Genomic DNA, 12,069 nt, shown 5'->3' on the forward strand with positions numbered 1-12,069 from the left:
TTCGGATATTCACCAAAGCGACTATGTGATTGTTGACATTTATCGGTGAAAGTCGACATTCTTTTGATTTCGGCCATTCACGATAACGTCGTCATAAAAACTCCTGTCGCTAAGGTACTCATTCTTTTTCACTAACCGTAACTTCAGATTTTATACGTCTTATTGACACAAACATAGACACACTTTTATAATTTAAAAGGGGGGGGGGATTTGTAACCTGTCTAGACTAAGATATATTTATCGATTACTTCTGCAACGCGATATGGTATCATGTACGAAAGGATGAAACTACTAGACTTATCACAAATAAAATTATCAAAAATTGTATTATCACTTATTTTCTTCTGAAAACATTGTTAATTGGGAATCCGGTTAAAGCAGGGGTTGCCAAACTTTTTTGATCGTCGACCCCTACATAATTTTTCGAAATCTCCATCGACCCCCCCATAAAAGTAATTTTCTGTTAATTAAAATAAAACTCTATTAGATACTGCGTTTGTACATTTATTTTATGACTTTGAACATTTATTAAAGTAATAGTACATAGTGTAACAATAGTTTTATGAAAAATATATTAATGTTGAAATATAAATACCTTAATATTTATGAAATAATAAGTAATTATAAGTAAGTAGAAATAATAAGTAAAGTAACTACGGATTTATTGCTTCTTAATCAATGACATGGGTGTGCCTGGTGCTTTTTTTTCCTGCAAGGTTCGTTACATTGGGTTCAAAATTGGTCAATTTTAATCCCCTCGAAACTCCACATTTAATTTACTTCTGTTCTTAGTTAAGATTGAATTTACGTGACTGATACCGGCTTCAACCATATAGGAACTTGGAAATGCTATCATAAATGGCTGAGCTATTTCGTAAAGTCTTACATATTTTTGCATGATATTTATATTTGTCCAAAATTTGCTTATTGTTAAATTTTTAAAAAGCGTCTTTGCTTCAAATCCCCATAATAATTCAGCAAGCTCATCTTGCAGGTTGATGTCCACGTTTTCAATTTGAGCAGAAAATGGCACAATAATCCAATCAGGGATGTCAATGTTTTCAACAATTAAAATCAACAAAAAGCAGTTTAAAATCGTCGCTCAATTTTTGAAGATTACCTGTATATATTTCCAAGTCTTCTTCTTTTATTTCTAATTGTCACATACCTGAAAAATGCTGATAATCCTTCGACCAATCGACCCTTCCGGTTCGGATCGACTCCCATTCGACCCTCTGGCTCAGATCGACTCCCGCTTATGCTAAATAGACCTCTGGGGGTCTATATAGACCACTTTGGCGACCTCTGGGTTAAAGTGTCCTGAATTTACTGGCTCTTACGTTGTAGTAGTTGTTTATAGACTACTTAGTATTCAGATTAGGTATTTTTAAACAGTCCATGGCCTGCCGAATAGAAAAGATGTCAGCTTAAATAACTTATGTTTTAATGATCAGATTTTTACAAACAAGTGCGAATCTTAATGATTCTAAAGAGTGACCTCAATTATACTATTTAATTAGCGCTAACTATTAATTAAGTTACAGAAATAGAGACAAAAACATATTTTCTCTGAGTAAGCATAACGTTTAATCCACCAACTTGAATTTTTAGCCATTAAAATGTGGGGGGTGTAACCGTTATCTGCTAAGCATCGTCTTAATATTTTCGGCAGGATTTCGAATGTTTGGGTACCTTACTGTTGGTTTTTACTTTCTGCGTATTTAGTCCATATTTTGATAAGTTTAAAGCGAGACGAAAAATTCTTGGACACAATTAATTCATTTATCCAAATATAATTAATTTCAAGTAAAACATAATTTTTAGTATTTTTTTAAAATTTTTATTTAATAATAACCGAAAAATATTGAATTTTCCAGCTATAAAATTTTTTACAGCGTTTCAACAAAGTAATTTTAAATAAAATATTCAAACGAAACTGGCTGGAAAAGTTTCTGAGTTATGAAATTTCATAAAAGTCACATTTTCAAAATTCTATTTCATAAGATTTATTCCAGAAATTTCGTTCAAATTTTGCCTTTAACGATTATATAGTTTTCATATAGAATGGAATTTCCAAGGATGACTCTAATGCTTTTTTTTTCTGACTTTTTTAAATAAAATATTTTTGAAAAGGTTTATGGAAAAATCAGTCGTTAATTCCGTGTTATTATCGTAATAACATGGTTTTATCTTGGTTTTATAACTTTAAAATAAACATTTATAAAAAAAACTCCGATAAACGCCACGACACCTTTCAAATCATAAGTTACAAAAACTGTCTCAATTGATGATTGTCGTCTGATTGGTTTTCAAATCGTGGCTATATACGCGTTTCAAGACGTCCCCTTCCTTCTTCAGTATTCATATTTATATTAAAATCATCGTCAAGACAGTAATTATAAGTTAATAATCAAAAGAAGATAAAAATACTTAAAATTATTATTATGCAAATACATTAAGAATGACTGCTGGTGAAATGAAAAGAATTCTAAAAAAATTATGAAACAGCAGCGGTCGCCATGGCAGCGCACTGCTTACTATTAAACACAGTTGATAAGCGTGATGACTTTCAAATAAGGTGCGAGAAATCTGAAGTACAATTTTAATTGGGTTTAAGAAAAGTTGGGGAAAAATATCTTTAAGAAGATACAAAGTTTAAGAATTTTAACTGAAGCAGAGACCAAGCACAAAATAATTTTTTAAGAATATTTAACTAAAATCTTTTTTTAAATGAATTAATACATGTTTTTATTTGAATTTGTTTTTAAAGCTAGATTACTATAAAGGTCAAAGTCAAAGCAAAAAACAAGAGGGAACTGAGAACTTTAATAAGTAACTATAGAATGATGTTTGCAATTTGCATTTTTTTTTTTTTTTTCTCATTTCTTTTTTTTACTGACATACGCGGAAGGGGGTTCAACATTGCCAAAAACATTAATCTTACTTAGCATTGAAAATGTCCCATTAAACTACTTATATTTTATAATTTTAAGACATTTTTTTACTTTATATTATTTTATTTGTTTCATTAATTTCAATAAGTTGAGCAGTTTTTAACGGAACTAGTGCAAAAAAAATGTCACGTCTTGAAAATTCCCATCTTTTTTTTTCTTTCTCGGATCTTATTCTGACCTTGAAAGAGATATTTTTTTTTTTACATTGTCTACAGAAGCAGTATTTTCTGGAAATGCTTTTCATCAGTTTCAAACCTTGACGCAACCACGTGATCTTAACATCACTTCATGAAAAAGATACGAAAATGTAACTATAAATAGCCATTCAAAAAACGTCATCCTCAGCGGGGAAGTACAGCGAAATCCACTACAGCGATTTCCAGATGACGCAAGCGAACCCCGCCTACCTTTTTGCACATGTTTACAACGTCATAATCGTTACGTCGCTCGCGCAAGCTGATTAGCTCGTAAGATGACAGCTACACGTGACGTCAGAAAAGTAACACAGTGATATATTTTTTCTCTCTCACAAGATTCCTGCTGTCTCCCGTAGAAAAAGTTTACATTCGTAAAGTAAATGGAGAAGAAGATTGAATAGTTTATTTAGATGGGATATTGTGGAAAAACCAAGTTTTTGGGTTTTTTGTGTGGAGATTTTGGAAGACGCACTATTTCAATCTTAATTTATTGCTTTTATTTTTATTTTTCACTGGTAATCTTTAAAAAATGAAATGGATGTTATAATGATTCTCTTCAGATAGAAAAGAAACAAGGAAAATCTTATTTCGAACAATTGATAGATCGTTTAGTGAAAGAAAACATGATGAAGTCAAAGTTCAAACTCAAAATAAGTAAAAAATATCTGGCCTTTGATATTTATTGCAAAAATTTTAAGTTTTAAAAACAAATAGAAATGAAGCATAAACTTCAACAAAGCCTTTTTCTAACAAAACTCTACCAATGAAAGCAATAAGACAAAGAAAGAAAAAAAAATGATTTTATATTTTTTTTAAAATTAATTTTAACTGATGTTGGATATTAACTATACTCGGCAGCGATCTCGAAAAATGTGAAACACAAAACAATCACATAATCAGAATTTGAGAATTGTGTGAATTGTGCTAAAAATAGACAAATTTGTATATTTAAATTCTTGACAAAACACCAAAAAAAATAGTATTGCTTTGAATTTTTGAGAGGAACGTTACATAAATTCAAAAATTATCTGTCACTACTTGTAATAATTTAATTAAATAACACCTTTTAAATTTTTCACAAATTTTCTTCCTTTCTTTCCAATTTTCACGTTTTTCTGAAAGGGAAATGAAAAGTCAAATGTTGCCAGATCATCGAACATTTGTTCATTAAAAAATATAATTTACTATTTATAAAGTATCCTTTTTTTCTCAAATGAGATCGATGCTATAATATATTTTAAAACTGCACAATCCGCTACTCGTCGAAGATATGGTGTTATAATCAAATAAACCTTTGACTCGGAAGGTTCAGGGTTCGAAACTTGGTAGGTGCATTCATTTTATAGCGATGCATTCATTTTATAGCGATACTTAAAAAAATTTCCATTTAATATACCTTTGCAAAATCTTTTCCCTTTTCGAGCATCCTTTTTTTTTCTTTCTAGAGTGGAACTGCAGCAATTCAATATTTTAATAAATAAAGAGTTTCCAGAGTGTCGTACCTATGGTGTAGTGGTTATCACAACCGCCTAACACGCGGAAGGTCCCAGATTCGAAACCTGGTAGGTACATTCGTTTTTTATTGTTGCCAAGGAATTTGTAATATTAATTTCCATTTAATATACCTCTGCGAAAGAGTTTCTTTTCTCGAGCATCCTTTTCCTCATGAGTGGGACTGGAGCAATATAATATTTTAATACTTTGTTTGCCTGGTATCCTTCCTGTGGTTTAGTGGTTATACTGTCCTCTTAACACGCAGAGGTTCTCAAGCTCCAACTGTTAGTTATTTTGCTTTCTGTGAATGAGTTATTTAAGAATGCATTCGTATTATTTGTTTTTAATTAAAAATTGTATTTTCTGCTTCATTATTTTTCCTAAATTTGTGTCAAAGCAGTATAATTTCTTTTAATTTTTATAATCATAATTACAGGATTCATTTATTTTTTTGTATCACCAATCCGCCCCGAATGATTGCATCCAGGTATTTTATAACTACAGTATTATATATTCTGAATGAAGCTAACTGTTTTATATATATATTTTTTCATACAATATTTTGTTCATATTTTTAATATTTAATGATGCTTTAGTAGTATTTTCGTATGAATTTCTTCTTTCTATGTTCATATGAATGATTTTGTGATGTTTTCGTATGAGCGATTTCGATTGGTTCTGTCATAACAATGTCATTCATGCATTGAGCATATCTTTCGTTCATACATTGAGCTGCATCCTTTTTTTTATTACCCCTTTGAGACCAATATTATTTTTATATTAGGGTTAATTTACTTGTGTGTCACTTTAAATTAATAATTAAACTAACTTTAATCAAGCACACATAATCTGTTATTGAATATTCGAACATACAGTATTTTATTCTAAAACAACGCTTCGAAGAAAAGTTTAATTAAATCCATGCCTATCTAAACGACGATTTTGACAACAGTTTTGAATGAGAAACGATTTTGCAAAACAGGAAGGCGTGAAAGCAGAACAGAATCTTAAATCATAGAGATCTGCTTCACAGAATTGTGACAAAAAGAATATTTTAATCCAAAATCTGATGCACCTGTCAATACCAAACGATAAAAGTATAATAACGCATGCGTCAGAGTTCGTTCGTATCCTTCGCGGGTCAATTACCCTTGAGGTTTTCTCTCTCTATTTTTTTTTTTTTTTTTTAGATTTTTCATTTCAACTCAGTAAATGCAAACGATTTCTAACCAAATAATAAAAGTCCTTCTCTCCAAATAATCGTTTGCTATTCATTGTGTGTTTTGATTTGTTTAGCTGGATTTTTTGGCACAAATGTCACTGCTAGTGATAAGGTCATCACCGGAATTCGCAGTTGCGAAAACTATTCATGCAGTTCTTTGCATTGCGAACTGTAAGACGTGATATGTTTTATATTGCGACATTATTTTAACGAGGTTACAAAGGCGACTTAAGTATTCGATTGCTGTTGATTATGCTTGTACAATACGCATTTTAAGCACTGCTGTAATTGAGCAAAAAACTAAAAATTTAATTTCATGAAACAATAGAATCTTGATTATTTATGATCCAAAATATAATGTTAACACTAAGCAGAGAGATAATTCATTTTATTAAAAATTATTTTGTGTTTATTATTGATATCAATTATTTATTTATAATTTTGAAAAACTTAAATTTGTGAAAACTTCGTAACGATTATCTATATATAAATTTAAATCCCTATCAAAAATTAAGAAAAAAAGCATTTTTATTTAGTTTGCAAGTTAATATTTATTAACGAAAACAGGAACTATTGAAACACTATTGAGGTAAAGTATAAAAACCAATTTAAATGCCTGTTGAAAAGTACTTTCCAATAATGGTATTTTAACTCTTTTCACAGTTTTCTACGGCAATCAAACAAGTTTTTCATAATTTTTTTCTGCCCCATCTTTCTCAATAGAGATTCACTACATTTTGAAAGTGCGTTTGTTTGTTTGTTTTTCGCGTAAATATGAATTTGTTTTCCCTGACGTGCATACTTTTGCGACTTCCATTTTGGCAAAGAAGTTAAAAATGTACAGCGAAAGTATAGAATTAAATATAGGTGGTTAATAAATTTCGAGGAAACGCTTCCATCAGCTGTGGATTAATAATGGTTGAAGAATATAATAGGTCAAAATCTTTTTAATAAATCAAAATATGTAGTTTAAATAGTCATTTGCAACTTATGATAAAATTATCGTCTGTTTTTTTTTCTTCTCTTTTTTTTAAAAATAATTTTTTTTCTTTTTCTCTCTTTTTTTTTTAAATACATTTCCCCCTCCCTCACTAATGTTACCTGCTGTCCTCTTTTAAAAAATGCATTTTACCCTATTCTCGAATGTTCCTTACATTCTCCTTTTTAAAATATGCATTTTTCCCTCTACTCTAATCTTAACTGAATTCCCGCTGTTAATCCTTAATGGATATTTGCAACCATGTAAGCGGCAAGCCACTTTTGCTTGTTGATTCCAAAACCGCGCATATTGTGTTAAATATAAATTTTATTATTTCATTACTTTCATTGTTGTTATGTATGCAATTAATTTAATAACAATTAATTATATCTGTGCCATAATTAATATAATAATTAATTATTATTCTTATACTTGACAGTAAGTGAATTTAATACCGGACCGTTTAGGGTTAACAAAGCATTTTTCCCTCTTCTCGAACTTTAAATTTTATCTAAAAATTAAACCATGAAAAAAAAATTTAATACTTTAATGAATCTTTTGATCATAAATACTAAAAACATTTTGATAAATTATTTAAACTCATGCATTTTAAATATTTCTCTGACAGTTTATGAATCGTGCCTTTAAAAACTAATCACTTCGTTATTTAAAACTACCAATTCTTTCTGAAAAGTGCTTTCACCGACCTTTCCGATTCTTGAAAGGTTGACTACATTATCAATTTGTCAGTTTAAAGGTCACAAGAATTCCAGGATATACACGCGCAGGTAATACGCAACTGATTCGAGGCTGTTCCTTATCATGCATAACCTTAATGTCACTCGCTCAAGGACACCCTTTCGATATTTGGATATTTCTTTTAAATTCAAGTAAATACACGCCGCACGTATTAATTTCATCACAACTCGAAGCTATTTATCTGTATCTATGCTTTCTTTTTTTAATTTATGAATTATAAAATAAAAAATATATAAATTTTTTCTTTAGGTTTTAAAATTTATTCAAATGGGAAGATAAATTATTGTTTTGGTGAAAGTAAAATATACTTAATTAAATAAATATATACGATGCATAAAATTGCATAAATTTAATTGTATATTATGGAATAAATATATATTTATAATAAATATTTATAATTAAATATATAATAAGTATATAAAACAGCCACTCGTTGTATTTTCAACAAAGCAGCTGTTTATCTGTATCACTGTATTTTTTCCTTAATTTATAAAGGACAGAATAAAAAATTTATACATTTTTTTCTTACGATTTTAAAATTTGTTCAAATGGGACGATAAATTATTATTATTATTATTATTTTTTGGTGAAAGTGAAATGTACTCAATTAAATAAATATACACAGTATATGAAAAGCCATACATTTATATAACGCTCTATGCACCGAGTCTCAGCGGTATGCAAACACATTTAGGAAAAACGCAAAGAACTTTTATAACTTAATTTTCGTTAGTTTTTTAATTTAGAAAAAAAAAAAGAGATGATTTAATTTTAAAAAATGACGACTTGAACTCACGATAAAAGTTTTAAAAAAAAATTTAAAAAATTAACAAATTGAAATAACTTTTAATAGACAGTGATATATATGCTCTTTTTAAAACCATGATTGCTCAAACAAATTGCAAAGTAAACGTTTTATTTTTATTTTGCATTAAGAAAGACTGCATTTTTGCATTTAAACAAATAAGAAAAGATTTTTTTCGACCAAAAAAATATATATATTTATAAAATATTTACCAATTACTAAATACTAGAATAACCAATTGCTAATTAACTAAGCGAGCTAACCAATTACCAATTCATAACTTAATTGGTTAATTAGAAGTCAAGAAATCTTACGAAAATTTGAATTGAGAAAAACTAATTAAAAAACAAAACTTTCATTTCATATCTTTAAGCATAAAACGTGAGTTTGCAGACGATTCCGATTTCGAAAATGGGTGTGTTATTTTTTTATTTTTTTATATTAATATAGTAATATTTTGTATTTTTGATGTAACTTGGTAAGTTTTTTAGTTTTATCTTATACTTGGTGTCACACTGCTCAGTATATAAAAACGATCATAAACATATATTTTTTTCTTCTAAAAATCGTTAAATCCTCTAGACTTTTTCAATCTCGTCGATGACAGTCGTCTTTTGCATTATCAATTCATTACTTTACGCTTGGCGCAAAGTAAATTTTAAACACTGAATTGGTTGGTTATTTACATCTGCACTTATGTTCTGTTTAACCAGTTTTGAAGACGAATTAAAACCATCTTTAGGTTTAGTAATCTCAAAATTGAAAGTAACATTTCGAATATTTTTCTCAGCGTATTTGATAACACGAGGCATAATAATACAATAACAATAAACAAAAATAAATACCTGTGTAACTTTTGCTCGGATGTTCGGATTTTATCAAAATGTAATGTTAAGAGTTCGAGAGAATTTGCAAAAATTAATTAGCGCAGACGATATTTAAAGTCAATAAACAAGATACAAAACAAATTTTAAAATTACCTGTTCTCATTCCCATATTTGATAATTATCGTTATAATTGTCGATAATTATCATTAATATTCGATAATTATCGTTATAATTATCGATAATTATCGTTATAATTATCGATTATTATCGTTATAATTATTGATAATTATCGTTATAATTATCGTTATAATTATCGTTATAATTATCGTTATAATTATCGATAATTATCGTTATAATTATCGATAATTATCGAAATATCGATAATTATCGTCAATATTCGATAATCATATTCGATAATTATCGTTATTAATAATACACTCGACAATATTGTAATCTATTTTAGTCATTATCGATAATGATGGCTATATATATCGCGAATTTGATATTTCTCTTAAAATATTCACGATATATCCCGAGAATATTTTTTTATTGAGTTGAGATATATGAATAATATCGATATATCATCCAACTCTATTTGCAACGTAACGTTTGTTAGCGAGATCATCAGTTCCCAAATGGTGTTCCACAAAAAGGGTTCCGCGGAAGAGTCACAGAGGTTCCGAGAGTTGGGAAATTTTTTTGCCAGTTATGATTTTTGAAACCTGTAATTAAAATTTTATTCAATTTCTAATGATTTTTTCATTTAATTTTTCCGTGATTTTCATGAAATTATTTAATAAAAATACTAGAAGAAAGAAATTTTAAAACGATGTTTTTTTCTAATAACAATAAAATGAATGAATTATGAAAAGAATATTATGCATTTATGAAAAAAAATTCGCATCGAAAAAAAATAGCCCTATTGAACAATGTGGAAGTATCTTCTTCCTCTAATAACTATTTTCACCTTTTTTTTCCCCCTTCCTTTTTCGTTTTTATTTTAATGGGAACCATATTCCGTCTAATTCACTTTCAGTTTAAGCATGAACTAAAATTAAATTAAGAATTACCCTAGATACCGTTCCAGACCTGTGAATTTAACTGTCTGACATAAAACCCAATTTTAAGACTAAAATTGATAAAACAATGAAATGAAAAAATTTCCTTCTTCATTCATTCGCTAAATATTTTTAAAATAATTAACTATTCAGATTGCTACATATTTTCAAAATAATAATTAGTCTTTCATTACTTAATATGCTAGTTAATAGTGTTGTTAATAATTATAAAAACCGTCGTTGAACAGGCAACCCAATTTTGGGTTTATGACTATTAATGTTCAACTCCGTAGCCTTGTACTTTTGAACCAATCAAAAAGGCAAGGAAACTCCTGGATCAGTACATCCAGAGGTATGATTGGTTTTGGGAACTTTGTGATTGGTTATGGGAACTTGGAGGACTTTGTGATTCGACAAATTTAACATGCACCAGTCACCATTTACTAGACGGGGAGTCTTCGACCAGCTGGGATCGAGCCTCTTAGAGATGGGCCCAGTGCCCTACCAACCAGACTATCCCGGCCCCCATTTAATATTGTTAGTGAAATTTATTCAGTGAGTCTCAGGGTTCCTCCAAAAGAAGGTCAACCATTTAGGGTTCCACAGCCGGAAAAAAAATTAACAAGTCCCAGACGATTTAAAGGTAATTCCCTTTCACAAACTCAACCAAAAAGAATTCTTTTCTAATAACACATATCTTGAGGATGATGAAACAAAATCACCGACTTTCCACTAGAAAAAGCAGATGCAATAATCCCAGGAAGCAAAGAAACAAAATCCAACTAACTCTTTGGATGTGTAGTGGAAATAAACATGCCTAAGTGGTCGCCTTTTCTCCCTTTTTTTTTCCTCCCTTTTCTACTCGATCGAAACCTCGAATGGCGATTTCTGCGGTCTTGAGACTCAAGCCAGAAATCGATCCCTTCTGTCCCAAAGCTACAGCCATACCATCTCACACGACTCCGTATCCCTCCCTGGTTTGTTCTCCCCCCAGTCCCACTCAATCACAGAATACGGCGGCATCTTGAAACAGTTGGTCCTCCTTAATTGCTTCGATACCCCCGCTATTTGGATTAGAATGAGATCTTGGGACGTGTGTCTCCTCTCCCCATTGCGTTATCATTACCAAGAGTTACTTTCCGCCTTTCTTTATCGCTTTAATTCTTCACGAGTTATCTTTTGTTTGTCTCCTACTCCCTGAGAAATGGGATGAATTTATTTGAGTAGGTGAAGTCGTTTGTGTCGTTCTTGTGTTCAATCAAATTAAAAGACAGTAGGGAAAAAAGGCGAGTTCAGCGACACTGTCAGTTTATTTAATTTTTTAATTATCGTTCTGTTTCCAACTTCGTTGGTTGTTGATTATCGGTTTCTTTTCTGATTAGGCTTAAAGCTTTATTCAACTATCAGATAACACCAATCTAAATTCTTATTCGAGGACGCTGTAAATTTATATTTATTTGAAGGTGTGAATTTTTAAAGTATGATTAAAATGAAATTTCAATTTTAACAAATAATAATGCGATTGCTTTTTGCTTTCGCATGAAATTAACTTCAAACTGCTCAGTTATTCACTTTCATTGACAAATTTTAATTTTAAAAAATAATAATGTGATTAGGGGAATTTGATTAGGATAATGTGCGTAGAAGAGAACAGATTGTCTCAGATCTCGTTTTAAGGTTTACAAATATGCTGCATAACAAACCTTTTTAGGTTTACATTAAAAGGTTTTCGCTGATTTAAAACCTTAACTCAGCAACCTTATTTTGTTATCTG

At 29.7% G+C, this 12,069-nt stretch overlaps 1 non-coding gene across 1 annotated transcript; it reads left to right on the forward strand.

Moving 5' to 3' along the window:
• The first annotated feature begins 4,649 nt into the window (after positions 1 to 4,649).
• TRNAV-AAC (transfer RNA valine (anticodon AAC)) lies at positions 4,650 to 4,722 on the forward strand. The gene has a single exon. It is a non-coding gene; the product is annotated as a tRNA-Val (tRNA).
• Positions 4,723 to 12,069: the final 7,347 nt, after the last annotated feature.

Source organism: Parasteatoda tepidariorum, chromosome 5 (genome assembly GCF_043381705.1).
Source record: "Parasteatoda tepidariorum isolate YZ-2023 chromosome 5, CAS_Ptep_4.0, whole genome shotgun sequence".
In the NCBI taxonomy this organism is placed as follows: Eukaryota; Metazoa; Arthropoda; class Arachnida; order Araneae; family Theridiidae; genus Parasteatoda; species Parasteatoda tepidariorum.